We start from the raw sequence: 25,168 nt of genomic DNA, 5'->3' as shown, positions 1-25,168 counted from the left end.
TAGGAATAAACTTAACCAAAGATGTGAAAACCAGCACTGAAAAATATAAAACAGTGTTGAAAGAAATTGAAGACAACAAAAGAAATGGAAAGACATTCCACGTTCATTGATTGGAAGAGCAAATGTTAAAATGTCTCTACCCAAAGCAATCTACACATTTAATGCAATCTCTCTTTTTTTTAAGACTTTATTTATTCATAGACACAGAGAGAGAGAGAGAGAGAGAGAGAGAGAGAGGCAGAGACACAGGCAGAGGGAGAAGCAGGCTCCATGCCGGGAGCCCGATGTGGGACTCGATCCCGGGTCTCCAGGATCACACCCCAGGCTGCAGGTGGCACCAAACCGCTGTGCCACCAGGGCTGCCCTTTAATGCAATCTCTATCAAAATACCAACAGCATTTTTCACAGAACTAGAACAAATGATCCTAAAATTTGTATAAAATAAAATATTCTAAAATACCAAAGCTATCTTGAAAAAGAAAAACCAAATGGGAAGTATCACAATCCCAGACTTCAAGTAATAGACAAAGGTGTAGTAATCAAGACAGTATGGTACTGGCACAAAAATAGACACACAGATTAAGGAAACAGAATAGAAAGCCCAGAAATAACCCCATAATTGTATGGTTAGTTAACCTTTGATGAAAGAAGAAAGAGTATTCAAAGGGAAAAAAAAAGACAGTCTTTTTAACAAATGGTGCTGGGAAAACTGGACAGCTACATGCAAAAGAATGGAATTGGACCACTTTCTTACTATACACAAAAATAAACCCCAAATGGATTACGGACCTAAGTGTGAGACCTGGAATCATAAAAATCCTAGAAGACTGCATAGGCAGTAATCTTTCTGACATCAGCAGTAGCAATTTCTTACTAGACATGTCTCCTGAGGCAAGGGAAACAAAAGCAAAATAACCTATTGGGATTACATCAAAATAAAAGGCTTCTACACAGCAAAGAAAAAAAATAATCAAAACTAAAAGGCAACCTACTGACTAGGCGAAGATATTTGCAAATGACACATCTGATAAAGGGTGAGTGTTCAAAATATATGAAGAACTGATACAAGTCAGCACCAAAAGAGCAATCTAATTAAAAATGGGCAGAACGGGGATCCCTGGGTGGCTCAGGAGTTTAGGGCCTGTCTTTGGCCCAGGGCGGGATCCTAGAGCCCCGGGATCGAGTCCCACATCGGGCTCCCGGCATAGAGCCTGTCTCTCCCTCTGCCTGTGTCTCTGCCTCTCTCTCTATCTATGTCTATCATAAATAAATAAAATATTTTTAAAAATGGGCAGAAGACATGAATAGGCATTTCTCTAAAAAAAGATATCCAGATGGCCAACAGACACATGAAAAGACGCCCAGTATTACTCATCATCTGAGAAATGCAAATCACAATGAGATATTACCTCACACTTGTCAGAATGGTAAAACCAAAAAGACTAAGAACCGACAAGTGTTTGTGAAGATGCGGAGAAAGAGGAACCTTCGTGCATTGTTGGTGGGAATGCAAACTGGTGCAGCCACTGTGAAAGACAGTATCTTCAAAGACAGTATTCCTTGAAAAACTAAAAACAGAAGTACCCTATGATCCAGTAATCACACTACTGGGTATTTACCCAAAGAATATAAAAATGCTAATTTGAAAGGATATATGCACCCCTGTTTATAGCAGTATTATTTACAATAGCCAAATTATGGAAGTCGCCCAAGCATCCACAGATGAATAGATAAAGAGGATGTGGTCTATACACACACACACACACACACACCGTGGAGTATTATTCATCCGTAAACATAATGAAATCTTGCCATCTGCAACAACATGGATGGATCTAGAGAGTATGATGCTAAGTGAAATAAGCCAATGAAAGAAAGACAAATACCATATGATTTCACTCATATGTCGAATTTAAGAAACAAAACAAAGGAAAAATAAGGGACAAACCAAGAAACAAACTGTTAACTATAGAGAGCACACTGATGGTCACTCGAGGGGAGGTGGGTAGGAGGATGGAAGAAACAGGTGATGGAGATTAAGGAGGGCACTGTGTGATGAGCACTGAGTGACGTAAAGAACTGTTGAACCACTATATTGTACCCTGGACACTAAAATAACACTGTATGTTAACTACATTGGAATCAAAACTTAAAAAAAGAAAATGTGGTCTTTCTCTCTCTCTCTCTCTCTCTCTCTCTCACACACACACACACACACACACACACACACACAGGAATATTATGCAACCACAAAAAGAGAAAGAAACCTTGCTCTTTGCAATGATGTGGATGGACTTTAAGGGCATAATGCTAAGTGAAATAAGTCAGGCAGAGAAAGACAAATACCATATGATCTCTCTTATATGTGGAATCTGAGAAAACTAAACTCATAGATACTGGGCACAAGTAGGTGATTGCCAGAGGGGAGGTTAGGGGTGGGCAAAATGGGGGAAGGAGGTCAAAAGGTATAGACTTCCAATTATAAAGCAAGTAAGTCCTGGGGTGTAGTCTATAGCATGGTGACTACAGTCAACATTGCTGTATTATATATTTAGAAGTTATTAAGAGAGTTGATCCTAACAGAAAGAAATTTCTCAGAAGTATGTATCCCTAAGCAATATATTACATAGCGTGCTTGCTTCTCAGTTTTATAAACATGGTGTCATTTTGTCTATAGCGCCCTGTGACTTGTTTTTTTTCCCGCTGGACATGGTATTTCTGAGATGACGTCCATCGATATTTCTACCAGTCTGCTCTGTGACTTTTTCCATTTTCTTGACACAAGAGCTTGGTGTGTTCCACTTGTTGCTCCTAAGGGCAGGGCTCAGGGAGCACATGCACACACAATTCTCTGGACGCACCAATTTATACTACCACAGGTAGATTAGAACGGTTTCTATTGATCCGCCTCGTCTCCAGCATTTTTACTACCGCACATAACTAACTTTTTAATTGAATGAGCAGGCAGTGGTGCTGCTTCCTTAACTATTTGATAGAATGCACTGGGCCAATCACCTGGGCCTGATTTCTTTCTGGGACGGTTTCTAATTATAAATCAAATTCCTTTAACAGAAGAATCCTATTCAGATTTTCTATGACTCCTTGTATCAAGTTTGGGAAGTTATGTCTTTCAAGGCATTTGTCCCTTTCATCAAATGTACTGGTATGAAGTTCTTCATAAAAAGCAAAAACGAATGATTGGGACTTAATCAAGATAAGAAGATTCTGCACAGCAAAAGAAACAGTCAACAAAACTAAAAGACAACCTACAGAATGGGAGAAGATATTTGCAAATGACCTATCAGATAAAGGGCTAGTTTCCAAGATCTATAAAGAACTTCTTAAACTCAACACCAGGGGATCCCTGGGTGGCGCAGCGGTTTGGCGCCTGCCTTTGGCCCAGGGCGCAATCCTGGAGACCCGGGATCGAATCTCACATGGGGCTCCCGGTGCATGGAGCCTGCTTCTCCCTCTGCCTGTGTCTCTGCCTCTCTCTCTCTCTGTAACTATCATAAATAAATAAAAAAAATTAAAAAAAAAGTTTAAACTCAACACCAAAGAAACAAACAATCCAATCATGAAATGGGCAAAAGACATGAAGAGAAATCTCACAGAGGAAGACATAGACATGGCCACCAAGCACATGAGAAAATGCTCTGCATCACTGGCCTTCAGGAAAATACAAATCAAAACCACAATGAGATACCACCTCACACCAGTGAGAATGGGGAAAATTAACAAGGCAGGAAACCACAAATGTTGGAGAGGATGTGGAGAAAAGGGAACCCTCTTGCACTGTTGGCAAGAATGTGAACTGGTGCAGCCACTCTGGAAAACTGTGTGGAGGTTCCTCAAAGAGTTAAAAATGGAACTGCCCTACGACCCAGCAATTGCACTGCTGGGGATTTACCCCAAAGATACAGATGCAGTGAAACGCCGGGACACCTGCACCCCGATGTTTCTAGCAGCAATGGCCACAACAGCCAAACTGTGGAAGGAGCCTCGGTGTCCATGGAAAGATGAATGGATAAAGAAGATGTGGCTTATGTATACAATGGAATATTCCTCAGCCAGTAGAAATGACAAATACCCACCATTTGCTTTGACATGGATGGAACTGGAGGGTATTTTGCTGAGTGAAATAAGTCCATCGGAGGAGGACAAACACTATATGGTCTCATTCATTTGGGAAATATAAAAATTAGTGAAAGGGAATAAAGGGGAAAGGAGAGAAAATGAGTGAAAATATCAGTGAGGGTGACAAAACATGAGACACCTAACTCTGGGAAATGAACTAGGGGGGTGGAAGGGGAGGTGGGTGGGGGGTGACTGGGCACTGAGGGGGGCACTTGATGGGATGAGCACTGGTGTTATGCTATATGTTGGCAAATTGAACTCTAATTTAAAAAAAAAAAGAAAAAAATCCCTTGTGATCCCTTTAATGTCTGCAGGGTTTTGGTAACTTGTGTTTTCTCCTAGTCACTCCTGAATCTGTCAGTTTTATCAATTCTTTCAAAAGGGTTTTTTTTTTCTCTTGTTTTCTGTTTTATTCACTTTCCTATCTCATGAGATAATTTTTAAAAAATATATTTCATTTATTTATTCATGAGAGACACAGAGAGAGAGGCAGAGACACAGGCATAGAGAGGAAGAAGCAGACTCCCTGCAGGGAGCCCATGCGGTACTCGATCCCAGGACCCCAGGATCACAACCTGAGCCAAAGACAGATCCTTAACCACTGAGCCCCCCAGGGGCCCGTGAGATAATGTTTATAAACAACTTGGCACACCCTGTCTGAGAGATAGTAAGCCCTCAGACAGGCACCTCCTGCTGCTTAGCACATGTCTGTCCAGTGGTCGGGTGGATGGAGAGACAGGTGGCTGAGCAGAGAGCAGAGAACCCTGAAATCCAGAAGCACCAGGCAGGTCACTCCACCTATAGGCAGCCCTGACTGTAAACATCTCAGACCATAAATAGCATAGACTGAGATCCTAGGCCCACACAGGCTGGGTGATGCTGTGAGGTCCCCTCACATTCCTGAGCCTCTGTTTTCTCATCTGTAAAGCAGATGGAAGTTGCTGGGAAGAGTACCTGAGGCCACATGGTCCCAGTCGCTGGCCCAATGCAGGTGCTTCAACCTGTTTCTTTTGGATGTTCTTTGGATTGAAAAACAAAGGAACCATTTGCTGACCAAATAAATCAAGTAAATCTTTACTCTGCAGGGTCAGTATTTCTCTGATTTCAAGAGGCCATGCTCCTTCCTGCCCTTGGTGAGACCTGGTGCATGTAAAGCAGGAATTCCCCAATTAGGATGATCCCTGGAGCAGGATGGAAAGGCCTTAAATGGGCAATACTGGAGCTTGGAGCAGCCTGGGTGGCTCAGTGGTTTAGCACCGCCTTCAGCCCAGGGCCTGATCCAGGAAACCAGGGATCGAGTCCCACGTCAGGCTCCCTGCATGGAGCCTGTTCCTCCCTCTGCCTGTGTCTCTGCCTCTCAATCTCTCTCTCTCATGAATAAATAAATAAAATCTTAAAAAAAAAATACTGGAGCTTGTGTTAGCTTGTTTCGAAAATAATATAACCGAGGCAGCCTCTACCTCCAGTCCTGGGCCTTTCATAGATGAATCTGGACAACTCTTCCTGGCTGAGTTTATGCACCTTGATAGTTTGGGGCATCTTCGATGGAGGTGGCCTGAGTAGGGAGGCCTTAAGGAAGTCACGGAGACAGATGTGACATGCATGAGAAGGCTTCATTTTGTAAATGCAAGCCCAGGGAGCTCTGCTGGGCAAGGGAGGGCCAGCCGCACTCCACCCCCCACCCCACCCCGCCCCGTGATCGTTACTGAAAGTGAGGGATGCATGTCGGGTCCCCAGGAAGGGAAGGAAATACACGCACTGTGGATGCCAACTCTGTACCAGGCCCTGGCACTGTGGGCTCCATTATGGTGTCTGGAACCCAGCCTCATTCTGGGACCGTAAGAGCAGTTCCCCAGTGAAGAAGCAGGGGGTTCAACCTTCGGCCGCATGATGGACACTGCTTCTGGTGGCCTCTGTTTCCTTGAGGAATCTTTGGGGGTTCTGCATGGAAGGTGCATGGTGGGCACTTTTGCTGCAAAAAGCAACCCCCTGAGGCAGAGCCGGGTACACAGGCCAGGCAGCTCCCTGGAAGGTACTGGGAAGGATGACAGGAGGGTGGGAGGGGAAACAGATGGGACATCACAGTAAAGCGTGCAGCCCCAGGGCCCCAGCCGCTCCTCCCAATGGCCCCTCCTGATGCCACTGCTGGCAGCTGCTTTGCCCCCAGAAGGGCATGGGATGGGCTTCTCTTCCTAGATACGCATCCCTGTCTGAAGTTTTTAAAAAAGATTTTATTTATTTATTCATGAGAGACACAGAAAGAGGCAGAGACACAGGCAGAAGGAGAAGCAGGTTCCCTGCAGGGAACCCAATAGGGGACTGGATCCCAGGACCCTGGGATCATGCCCTGAATAGAAGGCAGACACTCAACCACGGAATCACCCAGGTGCCCCCATCTGTAATTATAAAACAACTTTGACCCAAAACACTTAGCATGAATTGAGTTTTGAGAGAAGACTCCAACAAATCCAGATTATGGGAGAAAACTGATGCGAAGACTTCAAACCCATGTCAGGAAAGACAAACAATATGGAGGAACTGTGGTAGATGAAAAGACTCTGGTAAACATGACAAACAAGGATGACACTTGATCATGGATTGGATCCCAGATGTAAAAATACAGCCCAGAAGGACATTCCTGGGGCAGCTGCAGAAAGCTGACAATGCACTGTACATGACAAAGATGTGGTGTTAATGTTGCTCCTTGAGTGTGATTCCTGTATTCAGGTTTTGTAGAATGTCCTTGTCCTGAGGAGATGCTGCCCTACTTGGGTCGTACACGGTTCAGGAGAAGTCATGAGCACTGAGGTAAAGTGCAAGCTGTTGGATGTTAATGACGAATGGAGTTAGTGGGGAGTACACCATACTGTTTGAAGCTTTCTTTCTTTTTAAGATTTTATTTATTCATGAGAGACAGACAGAGAGAGAGAGACAGAGAGAGAGGCAGAGACACAGACAGAGGCAGAAGCAGGCTCCATGCAGGGAGCCCAATGCGGGACTTGATCCCGGGTCTCCAGGATCAGGCCCTGGGCTGAAGGTGGTGCTAGACCCCTGAGCCACCTGGGATGCGCTGCTTGAAGCTTTCTCAGTGAAAAGCCTGGGGACATCTCCAGGTCCCTGGAGATAATGGCAGCTTCCTAAATGCAGATTGACCAGGAGAGCAAATAAAACCACTCACACTCAGGCCTAGAGCAAGACCCAGAGACAGTCTGCTGTCCCCTTGCTGCTGGTGTGAGACACCCAACCTGCAAGACACTCAACCTGCAGAGCCTGCTCTGGAGCCCTGCTAGCATGGCTGGAGGGGCAGTGACCCGGTGGGAGCGAGGAGCAGGCAACCAAGGCCAAGGATTTAGATAAAATAACACCAGAAGGAGACAGGCCCACCAGAGGGGGGCAATTCTGAGAGCAAGCAGGTCTGAGATCAGGTGGGAAGCAGAAAATGTATGGGACCAGAGTTGGCTGTCTCAGAAAGTCCCTACTTCTAGAGGCTGGGGGTAAAAGGTAGAAGCCCTTAGAGGGTCGGTGGTAAATGGACAGGAGGACATAGCACGGGGAATTCAAGGGTCTAGAGAAGCAAAAGCAAAGGGTAAATTCAGCAGACAGCTAACAAACCTGCAACCCCTTAAGACTCCAAGTAAGGGTAGTGCAGTTCCCAAAACCAACACAAGAGGGCACTCCTGAGCTAAGAAACCTGAGGTTACCCAACTCCCCAGTGCCAACCTACATTTGTCTATGATTAGCAGTCCCTGCAAACATAAAAACATTTCTAAGCTAACAGAAGGTAATAGACAATATCCATACAAAAGCAATATAAGGATCTGACAGCCATTCTCCCCATGAACCACTTTGTGGGTGAAAAACATAACACAGCGTCTTGACTTGAGCAGCCTTGAGAAAGCATTTGTGACAAAACCCCTTTAGTATGAATTTGAAAACTCAAAACAGAAATGAACACACACATACACACAGAAAAGAGATAAACATGAAACTATAACTGCCCAAACCCTGGAGAGAAATAAAAAACACAACATCATCTCAGAAGTGAAGCCTAAACTAGATGCTCTCTTTAGGGAAAATAGATTTGACTGCAATTTTAGTAAAGCTCATTGAGGAAACAAATGAAAACAATCATAAAACCAAAATGAAATAAAGTTAGTAGTGAAGAGGGTTATATAGAAAGTGATGGATACAAAAGATGGGCAAAAAAGATCTAGTGTATTGGTGTAGCATTGGAAGAAAAACAACATAACATTATAATTATTTTCCAAGAAAACTTTCTGGAAATAAAGGAAGACTTGAATGTGCGTATTCAACTGCTCCCCCAAATGCACCTGACAAAATTGATACTGAATGGGCAACTTAGTGAAATATCTTTGGAGCTCCAGGAAAAATGATCAAGTCACCCATAAAAGGAAGGAAAGTATGTTTATATCAGACTTCTTGACAACATGTAAGCAATACAACTCAGAGCAACATCATAACAAATTCAAGTAAAGCAAGTGTGAGCTGGGATTTTATAACCAGCCAAACTATCCTTTGGCTATCACCGGTACAAAACATCACTTCAACAAGAGAGAAATCAGGGAATGTGGTACTGATGAGTCCTTCTGGAAGAACCCATCAGAAGCTATGCTATAGCGAAGCAAGGAACGACTGGGGACACTGTAGCAAAAATAAATACCAGCAAACAGAATCCAACACCCCTATGTTGGACAGACTCTAAAGTGCCCACTATCTCTATCTCCTGGCATTAATGCTCTTCCTTGAGTGTGGATTGAACCTTTCCTCTAACCAACAGAATATGGCGAAGGCAATAGGATGTCAATTCTGTGATTCTACTATGTAAGACCCTGTCTTGCTAGAAGATTTACTCTAGATAAAAGAACTCAAGAGAGTTCTTGGCCAGCCTAAAGGAGCAAGAGGCTGTGTTGAGGAAGCTGACAAGACAAGGAACTATAGGTAGCCCCTAGTAACTGTGGGTGGCTTCCAGAATCTGAGGACAGATTCCAGCCAACCACCAGCAAAACACTTAAGCTCTTAGGCAACTGGAAAGAAGTGAGTGCTGCTGGCAACAACATGAAGAGAAAAGTGGACCCATTTCTAGCTGAGCCTTTGGATGAGGACCCAGTCCTGGCCAACACCAGCAGGAATCCAGAAAAGCTATGCCTGGACTTTGGATCCGCAGAAACTATGAGATAGTTGATGTGTGTTGTTTTAAGCTACTAAGTTTATGCTAACATATTACACAGCAATAGATGGCTCACATAACCATATTAAAACATATATCATGCCCAAGTGGCTTCCACTTCAGGAAGGCAAGGATGGCTTAATATTCATATTTAATAAATTTTGCATCTTATTGTTTGCCTTATCCTCTCATCCAGAACTTGAAATTAGGAAATCCATTAATATGATTCATCTTATTGTGCTGGCTTCAGCAGCACACATACTGAAGTTGGAATGATACAGAGAAGATTAGCATGACCCCTGCACAAGGATGACATGCAAATTGGTGAAGCATTCCATATTTTAAAAATATATATGATTCATTTATTCACAGTGCTAGGAGAAATATCATATAATTATCTCCGTCTATGTCTTCAATGAAAATCAATATTCATTCCTGGTTTTAAGAAACCAGCCCTTCCCCAAAGAGGAATTAAGGTGTATTCCCACCTACATACACAAATATCTCCCTATCCCCTCTCCTAATCAGCATCTCTCCCAACAGAGACTAGAGGTCTTTTTACTAAGCTCAGGAGCAAGGGGAGGAGGCTCATTTATATTCAATTTTTAGTACTGAATTGAAGCTATTTAGCCAGCTTCATTAGAGAAAGCAAGTAGATGCATAAAAATCAGTAAAGAAGTCAAACTATTTCAATTTTCAGATGACAGAATACCCAAACCCTCTAAAAGAACCCATGAAACTAACAACAAAATAAATTCAGTGCGGTAGACACAAAAACAACAGGCACACAAAAAATGATCTGTCCAAGACATGACGGAAGAAAAAAATTCCTAAGGCAGCAAACAGAGCCAAGTACTCATGAATAAACTTAACAAAAACATGTGAGGAAAACTTCAAAATGCTCCCAAGAGTGGTCTTGAGCAAATAAAAGACGAAGTATTCTAGAACACCTAAAAAGACATTCCTTGGTTTTGGATAAGATGGCTCAACTTGATAACAATGTCAATTACCCTGAAGTGCATCTGAGAATGTGGTATGATCCCAACAAAAGATAGCCATACACAGGAAGAGCTAGGATCCCCCGACACAAAAGCAGAGGGAGGATGACAGGCCCTACCAGATACTGAAACACAGTAATGGGAGTTGAGCTCAATCTCTCCCTCTTATTGCAATAATTGTAGATAAAGCCTTCCTTGTGTTTGCACACATATGCATACATGCACGCACGTGCATGCACACACAATGACAGTTTTGCAATTTCCGCCATGGGGAACCAGCACGTGAAGAGATGGACCTAGTAAGACAGACATGGAAGCCTGGAATAAGTCCATTGCATTCAGGTGTTTATTATACGATACAGGTGCATTTCAGATCACTGGGGAAAAGATGGCGTCTTCACTGTACCATGTTGGGATAAAGAGACATTTGGAAAAAGATTCAATTGGGCCCATAAACAAGCATTGGAAAACATGGGTAGATTCCATACAACCAGTATCAGAACAGCCTTTCTTTTTTTTTTTTTAAATTTTATTTATTTATGATAGTCACAGAGAGAGAGAGAGAGAGGCAGAGACATAGGCAGAGGGAGAAGCAGGCTCCATGCACCGGGAGCCCGACATGGGATTCGATCCCGGGTCTCCAGGATCGCGCCCTGGGCCAAAGGCAGGCGCCAAACCGCTGCGCCACCCAGGGATCCCAGAACAGCCTTTCTAACTAGGATTCAAAATCTAGATGCAATAAAAGAATGATTAAATCAAATATATTAAAAATAGAAAGATTTTAATGGCAAAACCCATTATAAACAAAATTTAAAAAGACCTGGGGGAAACATTGGCAATAATAATAAAGATAAAACACTAATCTCCCTAATATGTATTTAAACAACCTTTTAAATCTAAGGGGGAAAAAAAGGCCAAAAATCCAACAGGAAGTGGGCAAAATAGATGGACAGGCAGTTCATGGAAAAAGATAGTCAAAGGGCTTGAAAACATACACACAGATGTCCAGTTGCACTCACAATAGACATGTAAATTAAAATGCACTAAAATGCTATTTCCTGGCTCTGAGAGTGGCCAGGTTGCAGGGGAAACAGACACTGCCATACATTGCCAGGGGAGAAGGGGAATTTGGAGTAGCTAACATATAAATACATATTTACTCCTACTTCTGGAATTAAAGATACACCTCCACAAATGCAAACAACGTATGTGCAAGGCTATCCTTTCCCTTGTGGTTTGGAGTAATGAAAGCCTGGAAAACACAAATGTCTATCCGTAGAGCACAAGCTGAGTTAAGTGCGATACAGCCACTCGATGGAATACTAGGCGGCTGTATAAAACAATGAGGAAAGTCTATGAACCAGTAAGCAGATATTTTTAATTGAAAAAAAGTGAGATGCAAAGGAGATGGGTAACGCACAAATAAATGGCTTGCTTTGCAAGAGACACCCAGGAACAGTAAACCAGAAATGATTTCAAATGGTTACACCCAGTGTGAAGACAAGAAGAATCAGCGACAGGATTGAGACTTCTCGGTATAGCTTTCTTTAAGTTTTGACATTGAACCATGTAAATGTTTTATATACTCAAAAAATCAAAGAAAATTATATCATAAAGACTAAAAGGGAAAAAAAAACCAAATTGCATGCAAACAGAAATAGATGAAGCTATCTGTATACTCGAGCTGGTACTACACACTCACACAGAGCTCCCTGCACACCCACAGACATCCTGAATTTGACCTGGTAGGTTTCGGTAGGCAGTGGTTTGGATGTAGTGACTCTAAAACTCTTTGGGATGTATTCTAAGACTATGCAGATGATTACATATATTGATGTTTGGGGAGAACCTGGTTCTTAGTGTGGGAGGAAGATGAAAACATTAATTTTTAGTTAAAAAACAGATTTCTTCCCTCAGTGCATTGAGAAGACCTAGAGACAATGGCATCAAGGCAAGCACTGCTAATGTCGAGATACTAGTTTCGGACACCCACCCCCCACTAAAAGGTGTGGAGGATTCGTGGAGAAGGGGCTGACTCTATATGTCTGGGTCAAAATACAAGTGAGAGCAGGGACACTGCTCAAAGACTTATAGGACATGTCCAAAGGGACATGTCCAGAGAGCAGCCTGAACACCTGGCCTAAACATCTAGCAGCATCCCTGTGAACTTGGGATGGGTGTCCCTCCTGCATCGGACACAGGGAGGTGCAAGACCACCAGGGATCCACTAGGGACATGGAGGGACTGGGGCAGTGTGCAAGCCCAAACCAGGCTCCCTCGTCCACCACTTGCAGAATGCTCCAGCCTCCTCATGTCTCCTGGCCCTGTAAGGAGCCACGGGGACATCCCCACGAGGATGGAGGTGACTCTACATTGGGTGGGTTGGCTCCTCCTAGAAGATCCATGGCAGACTCCAGCAGCCTCCTTCCTGCTCCCCTTCCTGCCCCCTGAATTCTCTCTGCCTGCCTCCGGGGAATTATTTCCCCAAACTCTAAACCTTCTGGGGACTGTGCACTGCACCCAGAGGAAAATCCAAACTTCACTGCACCCCTCAGTGGCTCTGTGTCAGCTCCTTCACCCACCGCCTGTGTCTGCCTCAGGGGCCCCGCATCTGCTGTTCCCTCAGACCTTGTTGGTGGGCTCTGCCCTTGAAACTGCATCCCAGCCAGGGTTCCTGGTCCGAGGCTCTCCCTGACCCTCGCTCGCCAGGCTAAGGCTAGGCCCCCACCCCAATCTCTCTCTGCTCCGATAACCCTGTTTGATTTTCTTCCTAGCAGGTACCCTCCGCCAGGACCTCGGTGTTTTCTCTGCTGGCTCAGCTTCTCTAAGCACTTGCTGGGGCTGGGAGCAGACAGCTCCCAGTGGGGGCTCAGTGCATGCTCTGGCCAGTGAGCCGGGACCCCAAGCCTCCCCTGGCCACCTGGCACAACGGCTGGAGTATGGCTTGTGGAGCCAGTGCTCCCAGGGCTGGAAACCCAGCTCTGTCACTTCCTAGTCCTGTGACCTTGAATAAGTCTTGTCACCTCTCAAGGCCTCAGTCACTTGCACTGTAAGACGGGGAGACATCTCCTGCCCACAGGTGAATCTTTGCAGGCACTTCAGTGGGGACTGAAGCTCAGCAGGACATCTGCGTCAGGAGCCCCGGAGGCAGGAGGGAAGGGGCGGGGCGGGGCGGGGGGGGGGTGAGGCCGCCCACCGCCCCAAGCTGCCCCGTCTGCCCCTTCCACACGCGCCCCAGGCCATGGGGCAGGCTTGGGAGGACCTCCACTACCTCCCCTCGGGCCTGCCTTGCTCTCCCTGAACACAGAGAGGAGTGACTCAGGGTCCCCTGCCCCTGTCCACGGCCGCTGCGAGAGGCACAGGCTCCGAACCCCAAACTGTCCCACCGCCCCCCGCGGGCTCTCTGATGGCGGTGGCGCCCGTTCTTTCCTTCATCTCGCCCCAGTTTCCGAGACAACATCGTCCTCCCGCCCCCTTCATCACGAGCACCCGGCAGCCCAGCTGTTCCCACTTCATAGAGCGGGAAACTGAGGTGCGGTGCGAGGCGGCGGCCTCGGGTCCGAGCTGGCTCCTCTTCGGGAGGCTGCGGAAGCTCGCGGCTCACCCCAAGCGCGCTGGCGGGGGGCGCGCAGGGAGCCGGCGCCCGCCCCACGGCCCGGGCTGCGCCCTCCGCAGGGCCCCGCCACCCCCCGCCACCCCCCGCCACCCCCGCCCGCGCCCCCGCCCCCGCGGACCGACCGGCCGGACACGCGCACCGGCCCCGCGCGCGCACCTGTGCCCGGGTCGGGCCTGCGCGTCCCCGCCCCGCCCCGCCCCGCCCCGCCCCGCCCGCCCGCAGCGCCCGAGTCCTGCCCGGCCGCGCCCCCACTCACCGGCTCCCTGCGCGCCCGGCCCCGGCCCGGCCCATGGGAAGCGCCCGCCGCGCCCACCGCGAGCTGCGGCTCCTGGCCCCGGGCGCTGCCCGCCGCCCACAGTCGCCGAGGTGCCCCCTCCCGCCCGCGCGGCGCCCGCAGCGGCCCCGAAGCAGCGCGGCGCGGCGCCCCCTCGCGGCCGCCCGGGGGAGCGCGGGGCGCGGGGCGGGGCTGCGGGCGCCCTCCCCGCCCGGCTCCTGGGCCTCCGCGCCGCCCGCCGCCCGCCGCCCTGCCCCGCGCCCCTCCTCGCTCCCGACCCCGAGGTCAAGGCGGAGCGCGGCCGTCCGCCCCGGCCCCCCCACCCCGGTGGCCGGGACCCACGTGAGCATCGGCGGCGTCCCCCAGCGTGGCTCCTGCTGGGCTCCGGCCCCGAGCCACCCCCACCGGCTCTCTCGCCCTGCAAGCCCCCGGCCCCGAGACCTCGCTTCACCCCCTTTCCTGGGCCCTGGCCGCTGCTCTGGCCTTTCCTCCTTCTGCGATGGCCACTCGGGTGTGCTCTGTCGGGGTCCCTGAGTCCTGTGGGCGCAGAGCGAGTCTCCAGGGGGCAGGGAGGCTGCCTCCGCCCCGCCCCCGCCCCACGGCTCTCCGCGGGGGAGGGGTGGCAGGCCCGGGACCGGCCCGCACGGAGGGTGGGTCCCCGCTCTGAGGCCGCTGGGTGCTCTTTCACTGTTAGAATGCTGGAGGGAGCCTCAGCAGGATCCGGCGACCTTCCTCAACTGGCGCCACCCGGACTTTAAATTTTCCTGGTGTATCCCAGCATAGAGATCAGGACGGCGGTCCTCTGTTTCAGTCAGAACCTGTCCAATGAAATGTGGCAGGAGACCCAACCCAAACACCTTCAACAAAAATAATTTATTGGCTCATGAAGCATGTAAAAAATTTAAAAGCCAAGGAATAGCTGGATCCAGGTGCTGAAACAATATAAATGGGAATCCACCTCCCCCATCTCTCAGACTCGCTGTGGCACAGTGGCCCCGCAGCTTTGGGTTGACACCCTCAGAAAGAGTGCGCACCTGTGTGATAGTTCTGGCAAGAGCCCAAGGCTGCCGCTCACAGGCTTGGAGGAGCTTGGCTCAGGCCCACAGACCTGGACACTGAGGATTACAGGCCCGGGTGTTGCCTCCCTGGAGCTGGGATGGAGTTTGCTCTGTGTTAACCCTGAGGATGGATGGAGCAGGGCTCCGCTCCAAGCATGTCCTGAGAGCTGTTTCCACTGGATGAGTGACAACAGCAGAGTCCAGCCATGGTTTGCATGGTTGGGGAAATAGGCCTGGAGTCAGCAGGTGCCTGCCTGGGGCACACACGTGTGTCAGGGCCGGTGTGGGTTGATTGGATGGGGCAGGGAGGCAACAGGACCTTGGGACGGGACCAGGGCAGAGGCTGGCTCCCGCGAGGGTGATATCCAAGACCGACGTCAGGGGTTGGGCTGGGGTGAAGAGGCAAGCAGGGGACAACGGCACGTGCTGGGGCCAATCCTCAGGCTGGGATGCTTTCCCCAATTCCCTCCCATCCCGTGGCCCTCAGGTTAGGCCCAGGGTGTTACCAGAGGCATGCTGGGTTCTAGGGTGAGAAGGTTGCAGGAGAGCACTGGTAAGAGCCGGCCTGCTCATCTGTGACATGAGGCGTCAGAGCAGCCATGCGGGACCTCCCAACCCAGTGCAGCTCAGAGAAGCAGGGCAGTCTCTCCACACCCTGCTGCCTGTCTTGGAGCAAAAGCTCCAGGGTCGCTGACACATGATTGCCACACTGAGTGAAGAGTGGGTGCCGGGGGTTGGGGCAGTGCTGGGGGGAGCAGCTGAAACCCCAGGGCAAACTTGCCTGTGGCCACAGTTCATGTCCCAGTGGGGCAGTGGGTGGGGCTGTGCCCTGTGGTGGGAAGAAATGGTCCCGCGAGGTCTGCTGTGTCTCTTCCTGCTGCACAGGAGGTCAGGTGGATGCCAAGGGAGCAGCACAGCCCCGCAGCCCCTTGAGCCGAGTCCTGATCTGGCCTTGGACAGGGCCACTCCAGGGGAGCTCTGGCTGCTGGCGCTGTGTCTGGGCCCTGCAAGAGGTCAGGCCCAGTGTCCATGCCTAAAGAGGAGGAGAGGGTGCGAGACAGAGCAGGAGCCCAGGTGGCAGGCGGCAAGGCCAGGCCGGGGCATCCTGGGGTATGAGAAGCTGGGACTCTGTTCTCCGGATGTGGCCCAGGGGAGGTGAACTGTCCCCAGGTGTATGGTCTTGGCACCCACGAACCCTTTCCTCACACCCCTCGCCCCTCTCCTGGTGGCCCTGGGCTCAGATGGTATGTCTCCTACCCTGAGACTCTGAGGCCACCTGAGCTTGCTCCACTGGCCCAGCACTGGGCTGGCAGGGCTGGGGTCCTCATCACCAGAGGGTGGAGGAGAGGGAGAGGGTGGTGGGCAGGGGAAGGGGCAGCGCTGGGGGTTATTGCCAGAGGAGAAGCGTCCGGGTGATGAAGGATGAGAAGGATGCCTGAGGAGTGACAGAAGTGGCTGGGGCCTGGCCAGAGTGGCTAGAGTGGACAAGGATCTGCTGAGACTGGGGTCAGGGAGGATACGAGGAGGACGCCTGGAGTCTCCTGGGCTGGGGTGCTGGGCCCTTCGTGGGCCGCCAGGGCTGGAGGGAGGGGACGCTGGGGTTCTCTGCACCTGGAGCCTGCGAGAGATGGCAGCATGTTTGTCCCAACCCTTGGCCCAGCAAGAGCAGGTGACTCAGAAAGGAACCTGACCTGAGCAGGGCAGCCGAATGGTGTCACCAATAACATTTGTGAGTGGTGCAGACAGAACTTTGGGCTCCAGCCAACATTGTATTAGTGCAACTCCGAACTCATCTGTCCTTGGGTCTGGGGCAAATCCTCCACGCTTATAGCAAGGGCAAGGCTCCAGGGGAGAGCCAGCCACTGGCGGGGGTCACTGTGAGTGAATGGGACCCCTCCTTCCATTCATGGGTTGAAATCCTCAGCCCCAAGGTGATGGTATTAAGATGTGGGCCTTAGGGAGGTGGCGGTCCGGGTCCAGTGAGTGAGCCCTCATGAACGGGGTTAATGCCTTTCTATAAAAGACACCCCAGAGAGCTCCCTTGCCCCTTCTGTGAGGACACAGGGAGACAGTGTCCATCTGTGCACCCGGACATGGCCCCCCACCAGAACTCAGTGATGCTGGCTCTCTGACCCTAGACCTCCAGCCTCTAGGACCGTGAAAAGTAAGTCTCTGTGGTTTATGAGCCGCCCGGTCTGTGGCCCTTTGCTATAGTGGCCTGATGGGACCAAGACAGCCACATTTGATTCTTGTTCATGGGCCAGGGTCCTGACTACGCACCGATGCCCCCTGAGTGAGGGTCAGAGAGAGGGAGGGTGTGCACTTTTGCGTGTGTGTTCTGGTGTGTGTTCCGTCTATGTGCATGGTGCATGCATATGGCACAGGCATGTGGTATGTGAGTGTGTGTGTTCTGTGTGGTGTGCATGTGTGTGTGGGGGGATGAATGTGACTGTGTTCCCCATCTGCTCCTCACCCCCCCCCCCCCGCCTGGCACAAGGCTCCAAGCGGGGCTGGTCTGAGGACAGAGGCAGGCATTAAAGGTGGGGTCCCCTGGTGGCAAAGCCTGAGGTCTGTGCAGATGGTTTGTGTGGGTGAGGACCCCGGGAATCCAGGGAGAACAGAGAGACAGAAGTAGAGAAGGGGGAATAGCCCGCAAAGGGTGCATTACTGGGATGGGTACACTCATGGCCAGCATGGGCTCAGATCTTGGGAAACTGTGTGGGGAGTGTCCCCGCCTCTTTTGCTGAGAGAGCTTAGTTATGTCCCCTGTACTTCCAGATGGCTCCTGCAGGAAGGCTGAGCAGACTTTGTATATCAAGCAGAATCCGAGGTGGAAACGCAGAACGGGAGGTGGGCCGCTCCTGACACGTGCACGGAGCCATCCACCCAGGCTCTGAGCTAGGTGGGACTCAGCATGGGGTGCAAAGCTTGCCAGCAACAGTGCCCCCACCTAGGAACATTCAGATTCCCTCAGGTTCTACATTAGGTCCACATGGTCACTCCCCTCCTCCGCCACTCCCTGGAGCCTCCGTACCCGCAGGCAGCAACTCCACTAGCCTAGGTGGCCACTGGGGACACCTGCTGTCCTGGAGGTATAGATCAAAGGAGATATAGATCAGAGGAGCCCCCACTGGGTCCCGGGGGCAGCATCCAGCACAGCCTCAGTCTGTGGGCCCGGGAAGCACCTCCCTAGCAACCTCAGCCTCCAAGCTCAGGGAGGCAAAGTTGCAGTGTGATGTGACTGCTGGGTTCTAAGGGGACTGATGGCATGAGCCTCCTGCCCCCTCTGAGTGCTCCTAGCTCCTGCCACACTGGAGACCTCGCTTTTCCAGGCTGTCCAGTGCCACCATGCAGAGGCATCACCCAGAACTTTTGGAGAGGCAGCACCCCAAGACCCCCATCGAGACTCAGGTTTGGGCATCTTAGTGGTCCCTCAGTCCCCAGGTAACGCAGATGCTGGCAGGAGATGGGGCACATTCTGGAAAAACACTGACTGTAGGGGATGCAATGTGACCACCCCCATTTGTGGTGGGCAGATAGCGGCCCTCAGGGGCTGTCCACATCCTGATCCCTGGAACCTGTGAGTAGGTGACCTGACACAGCAAAGGGCACTTTGCAGGTGTGGTTCAGTTAGGACTCTGAGATGGGCACATGCTCCTGGATTATCTGGGTGAGCCAAGGAACGTGGCCAGCCTCTGGAAGTGGGAAAAGGCAAGGAACAAATCCCCCCTCACCCCACCCCAAGCCTCCAAGAGGACCTGGTCCTGCACACAGCTTGCTTCAGCCTACTGAGCCCCGTGTGGGACTTCTGACCTACAGAACTGCACGATAACATGCTTGTGTTGTTTTGAGCCATTAAGTTTGTGGTAAGTGGCAACTTGAGACAGCAGCCAGTAGGAAACTAAGACACCATTCCACAGAAGAGGCTCAGAGTGGGCAGGCAGTTTGTGCAGGTGGCCCAACAGAGCCAGCACCCAAGTCCTCCCTGCCTTCCTCTGGCTGCCCCGTGTGGGGTGGGGGAGGCAGAATGGCTGGGGTAGGGAACTGTCCTCCGCAGGGCCCACGCATGGCTGAGCAGAGAGGATGTATGCTCGGCCTGGTCCTGGGAGCTCATTTATGACACAGATGCTAGAGACCCTATCAAGGGCTGAGTCTCAGAGGGTCCGATGGGCACAGGAATCTGCATCCTGCAGCAGTGGCACCATCACTGCAGCATCAACATGGTACCGGCCTTCAGTTCTTTATGATGGACCAGCAGAGAGAACACAAAATGCGCTTTTGGGACATCCATCGGTCCTAAACATGATGCTGGTGACCCCAATAATATACAGGTAAAGGTGTAGCGGTGGCAGTGGGTGGGGACTCAAGTTTGAAAAACAGCCATGTGGTCCACTGGGACCCACAGAGGTTGCCATGGAGTCAGTGGCACGGTGGTCACGGCTGTGTCCTGGAGGCTCATTCCAGGGCTGGGTGAAGGGCAGGCAGTAGCTGGACAAGAGTGGATGCAGGGAGACCCTCTGGCACGACAGCCGAGGTCCCTACGCATAAGGACAGGGTTGCAGCCGGGTGGTGGTAGAGATGGGGAGAAGGCAGCAGAGCTGACTTATCTTTTGGTGATGGAGGTGAGGGGTTAGGTCCTCCTTCACCCAGGTGACTTCTCCTTGTCTTCAGTTGTCAACTCTCCTGCATTAAGTGTCTGATTGCAGCCACAGAGCAGAGTGTCCAGGGGTAGGGTCTGTGCTGGTTTATGGTCCAGGTATTTATGAGCTGCTCGGTAAGCATTTGTGGAACTAAATAAAGGAATGGCCTGTGATTGGGTGAGGAGAAGAGGGGATGGGGGCGGGGGGGGGGGGTGGACCTGGGAAGGGGAGCTGGGGAAGCACTGCAGCCCGGGTGAGGAGGGTGAGGATTCTGCATGTGGTCCTGTGGAAGGATGCATCTTCGTTTGCACGGAGGCAGCAGGACTTCCCTGGGGACCAGGGCTCTCTACCTCCAGCGGAGCGGCTGTCTGGGGCATCGGCAGGCTAACAGGACACAGGCACTGCACCTCAGCAGTGCTAGGCCTGGTCTCTGTCCTCTCACCGGGTGCAGCCACTGCCTACTTCTCCTGGTTGGTTGGGTGCCAGGCGGTCCCTTACTGGTGGTGTATCATGCGTTTCTGGTGGCCAGCTCATATGTGGGTACACACACACACACACACACACACACACACATACATGCATGTGCTCCAGTCTCCATCAGGAGGTGGCTTCAGGCTGTGGCTTTGGGATGTTTGACATTTCTGCTTCCCCCTGCTCTTCCCTGAATAAGCCCTGCCACTCCCCAAAGGAAGCTCTTTTCAGAGTTTTCTGAGCCCTTTTTTTTAAACAAAAATAGGTTATTTATTGAAACAGTTGTGTTGAGTTACCCTCCCATTCTGGAAGCCAGACAATGTTGGATTCAGTCAGCATCCGTGGAAAGGGCATATGATCTTGATTTTTTTCCTTTTTTTTTTTTTTTTTTAAGATCTTATTTATTCATGAGAGACACAGAGAAAGAAAGGCAGAGACACAGGCAGAGGGAGAAGCAGGCTCCATGCAGGGAGCCTGACATGGGACTGGATCTCAGGTCTCCAGGACCACACCCTGGGCTGAAGGCGGCGCTAAACCACTGAGCCAACCGGGCTGTCCTTTTTCCAGTTTTGGAATCAAGAGGATACCAACCTCCTAAAGGTAGTTGGGTGGTTTGGAAATCTTGGATTAGGTAAGGTTTTTCTGTTGTGTGGCAGTTTAGTACAAACTGGCTTGGAAGACTGATTTGTCCTGGAGAAATTTCAAGGGGTAGGGGTGGCCTTTGGTTGCCACTTCCCCTTCTCTGATGGTCACTGGTCTGTTGGACTTTTCTGGAGACTGTCCAGAACTTGCAGTAGCTATGAGCATGGGACTGGCACCTACCTGACTGGTCCAGACCCTGTTTGCACATAAGCTGGCTGTGGGAGCTCATGTTGTCTGCCTGCCTCTGTCCCCCAACTTCACGATGGAGAAAATAATGCTGAGCTCACGGGAACTATAGAGAGTGGATAAATTCACCTGTACCGTATACTCAGTCGTCACTCTTGAGACAACTGCAGTCTTTTTAGTGCTATTGAAAATGATCTTTTTGCAGATTATCATATGCATTGGAACATTGCAAATATCACATCTATGATTATCTCCCTTCGCTGTTACTTGTATATTCTTTTTTTCCTTGACTGGTATTGCCAGAGATTTGTCTACCTTAGTAGTGTTTTGATTTTGGTGATTTTCTCCTCATTTTTATTTTTTAGTTTCTTATCCTTGTCCTGTTTCTATTACTCTTACTTTTTTGTTTCTTTGGGCTTTGCTCTGTTGCTCTTCTGCCAATCCCTCCAGTTGGATATGAACTCAAGTGTAACAGTTTGTCTTGTTTTTTTTTTTTTTTTGAAGATTTTATTTATTTATTCATGAGAGACAGAGAGAGAGAGGCAGAGACACAGGCAGAGGGAGAAGCAGGCTCCCTGCAGGGAGCCCGACGTGGGACTCGATCCCAGGACCCCAGAGTCACGCCCTGTGCCGGAGGCAGACACTCAGCCGCTGAGCTATCCAGCCATCCCTAGTTTGTCTCGTCTTATGATAAATGTATTTAGGTCTTAGCTGAGGGCTACCAGATATGGTATGTTGTGTTTTTGAGAGGCCATGCTCTTTTAGGAATATCTCAATTTTTTTTTTCATGATTTCAGCTCTTTCACGTAGATTGCTTATAGTGCACTGCTTAGTCCCCAAATGGGGGAGATCTTTTCTAATTATTTTAAATTTTACTGCATTATCATAGAAAAGCAGTTGTGGGGCACCTGGGAGGTTCAGTGAGTGAAGCATTTGCCTTCAGCTCAGGTCATGATCCTGGGGTCCCAGGATCGAGCCCCACATTGGGCTCCCTGATCAGTGGGGAGTCTGCTTCTCCCTCTGCTCTTCTGCTATGCCCTCTCTCAAATAAATAAAATCTTTTATAAAAGAAAATCAGTTGTATATTGCTTGACTTTGGGATTTACTGAGATGCCCTCTGTGGCCTGGCACATAGTCTGCTTTCCTTTAAGTTCTATGTGTGATGAAAGGGAATTTGCCTATTGGGTATAACACTGTGTATGAGCCCAAGTTAAATTGGCATTCCAATCTTCTAGATCTTTGCTCATTTTTCACCTGCTTGACCCGTTAGTTTCTGAGAGGAATGGATTCCAACTATACTTTTTTTTCTCTCTGTGGTACCATCAGTCATTTTACACACACACACACACACACAGATTCTTCAGCAGATTTTCTCAAGTCATGTGGACACATTTACCCACAAGAACGCTGCTTATTATAAACCCTATGAACACACCCACTTTTGATATATAGGTGTTTATGTGCATGTGTCTCTGTGTACTTACATTTTTGTCTGCAAAGTGCAAGCATGCACCTCAGGTATGCATGAGATTATAGATTTTAAAAAGTCTGGTTGCCCGTATGTAAAAATCAGTAGGGGGAGATTTGTGACTATAGATATATCAGCATAAATGCATGTATTACCTACACAGGTATATACCCTGCGCAGATACAGAGAAGGCTAAAGTGCATGTGGTAAAGTGTTTGTATCCTGGGAACCTGGGTGAAGAAAGGTATACAGGGAATCCTTTGAATATTTTTGCGACTTTTTTGTCACTCTGAAACTACTTCATTATCACTACTTTTAAAATTTTCAGTAGGCTCCAGGCCCAACATGGGGATTGAACTCACCACTCTGAGATCAAGAGTTGCAAGCTCTAGCAACTGAGCCAGCCAGGTGTTCCCACTCTGAAACTACTTCAAAACAAAAAGTTAAAAGCTGAATGCAGTCAGAGGACTGGTGGGAATCAGGAATTGAGGAGCTTCCCTGGCCACAGTTATGGCCATTTAAGTCTCAAAAAGAATGGTTTGAAGGGCACTTGGGTGGCTCAGTGGTTGAGCATCTGCCTTCAGCTCAGGTTGTGATCCTGGGGTCCTGGGATCGAGTCCTACATCAGGCTTCTCACAGGGAGCCTGCTTCTCCCTCTGCCTATGTCTCTGCCTTCTCTGTGTCTCTCATGAATAAATATTTTAAAAGTGGTTTGAATACTCAACGAGAAGAGAAAACAAGCCCTCCTGTGATACCACTTGAGGCAGCGATTAAACCCACATCCTACTCTGAAAACTGGTGGCTGGAGAGAAGGGACAGGTGTGGAGTCCACCCTTTAGCCAGGCTGCCCTTGGGGGCCACCAAGCAGCCCCAGCTGATGCCATGAGGCTCTCCCTGAAAGCGGAACCCCAGTAATGGTGTCAAGAGGTGGGGGAGGGCAGAATCATGGGCCTCCATCTTCCTTTAGCTCTCATGAGATTCCTGCTTGTGGCAAGGATGACCACCTGGGGTTGGCAGCACATGGCACCCCCAAAGTAAGCCCACATGGATGACCTTCTGGTCAGGGGGAGAAAGATTGTGACTCTATATGGCTGTAGGATACAGGAATGGGCTGGAGACCCCCAAACCCAGAGGGCAATTTTAGCATCTCCCACAGTGGGTTAAAAAGAATGAAAAGATCTTCTGATGGGAGTTCATGCAAAGGACACAGTATCACCCAAATGAATTATAACTAAAGACATACATGTATCTATCAAACCTTTAGATAAAACCTGCTAATCCAGCAAATGCTGGAGATGAGGAACAGGGTCAATGCACCACTGTGGAAGCAGCCACATGGCGCTAGAGGGCGCCCACATTCTCAGGACAGTCTGCTGGGTCCCACAGGCCACTGTCCTGGGAGATTAGAAGTTTTTTAGGGACACAACAAGCAGAAACGGCATGGGGGGAGGGGGGGGCACCTGGGTGGCTCAGTTGGTTATGCACCTGCCTTCAGCTCATGATCCTGGGATCCTGGGATCGAGCCCCACATTGGGCTCTCTGCTTAGTGGAGAGCCTATTTCTCCCTCTCCCTCTACTGGTCTCCCTGCTTGTGCTTGCTCTCTTCTCTTGCTGTCAAATAAATAAAATCTTGAAAAAAAGAAAAGATAAAAAAGGAAAAGAAGAAAGAAAGGAAAAGAACAAATGGCACCAGGAATGTGAGGGCCGGATATACCATTAAAAGACTTTGGGGACACTAGGGAAATCCCAATCCCTAGGTACTAGGCTGGATGAGAACTTGCAGGCACGGATAGTTAGAGATCAGTAAATGAAGAATGCAGGTTATAAAAAGCATGTACAGTAGGACCTCATTTGAGCAAAACCAAAAAACCCCAAACAAAAAAAAACCCCGTCTGGATGTGCATATGTCCATAGACCACCATCTGAAAGATACAGAACAAGGTTATTAACAGTGGTCATTTCTCAATGGGGGAATAGAGCATGTTTAGTTTCTCATCTTTGATTATACTTTCTAACATATATATATGGGGAGAGAATATATATATTTCACATTTTTTTAAAACAGGGAGCTGATGAGAGGTGATGAGGTGGAGAAAGTGAATATAGAGTGCTCTTGATTTGTGTTGCAAAGGGGAGCGAGTCAAGGGGGATGTCAGGTTAGGAGCTCACTCCCTCTAACATGCGTGACTGGAGGTGGGGAATGGGGCAGGAGACTCTACTGCACATCCGGAGAGGGACCACCTCTGATGGGATGTGAAACTAAACTCATACAGCTGAATATTGCTGCTCAAATACTTCTTACAGATTCTTGACAGTAGTGTGATGGTTATTCCTTGAAGAGAAAACCAAGGAGGCCTCCCGAAACGGCGTGTGTGCTCAAGGCGCTAAGCCTCTGCACTCATCCGAGGCCGGGGCCAGGCTCTGCCTGACACATGCTTCTGTCGTGGATGGGCCACGTGAGAGCGTCTCAGTGTCGGGGCCAGACACGGA

General features: G+C 49.5%; 1 protein-coding gene and 1 non-coding gene across 16 annotated transcripts in view; one reads left to right on the top strand and one right to left on the bottom strand.

Annotated features, from left to right (window-relative positions):
- The window catches only part of RASGEF1C (RasGEF domain family member 1C), an 80,444-nt gene extending 65,559 nt beyond the window's left edge, over positions 1–14,885 (bottom strand). For 5 of the 15 annotated variants that reach the window (XM_049116464.1, XM_049116470.1, XM_049116467.1 and 2 more), the window contains exon 1: positions 14,665–14,885. The gene's annotated coding sequence lies outside the window, so the exon portion shown is untranslated. Of the gene's footprint in view, positions 1–14,195; positions 14,290–14,654 lie in introns of those variants that run through there. The other 10 variants (XM_025446631.3, XM_025446647.3, XM_025446648.3 and 7 more) reach the window with 7 other exon arrangements.
- LOC112659739 (U6 spliceosomal RNA) lies at positions 9,563–9,669 on the top strand. The gene has a single exon (XR_003136481.1). It is a non-coding gene; the product is annotated as a U6 spliceosomal RNA (small nuclear RNA).
- Positions 14,886–25,168: the final 10,283 nt, after the last annotated feature.

The sequence above is a fragment of the Canis lupus genome, chromosome 11 (assembly GCF_003254725.2).
Source record: "Canis lupus dingo isolate Sandy chromosome 11, ASM325472v2, whole genome shotgun sequence".
In the NCBI taxonomy this organism is placed as follows: Eukaryota; Metazoa; Chordata; class Mammalia; order Carnivora; family Canidae; genus Canis; species Canis lupus.
This window is presented reverse-complemented; position numbering and strand designations above follow the sequence as displayed.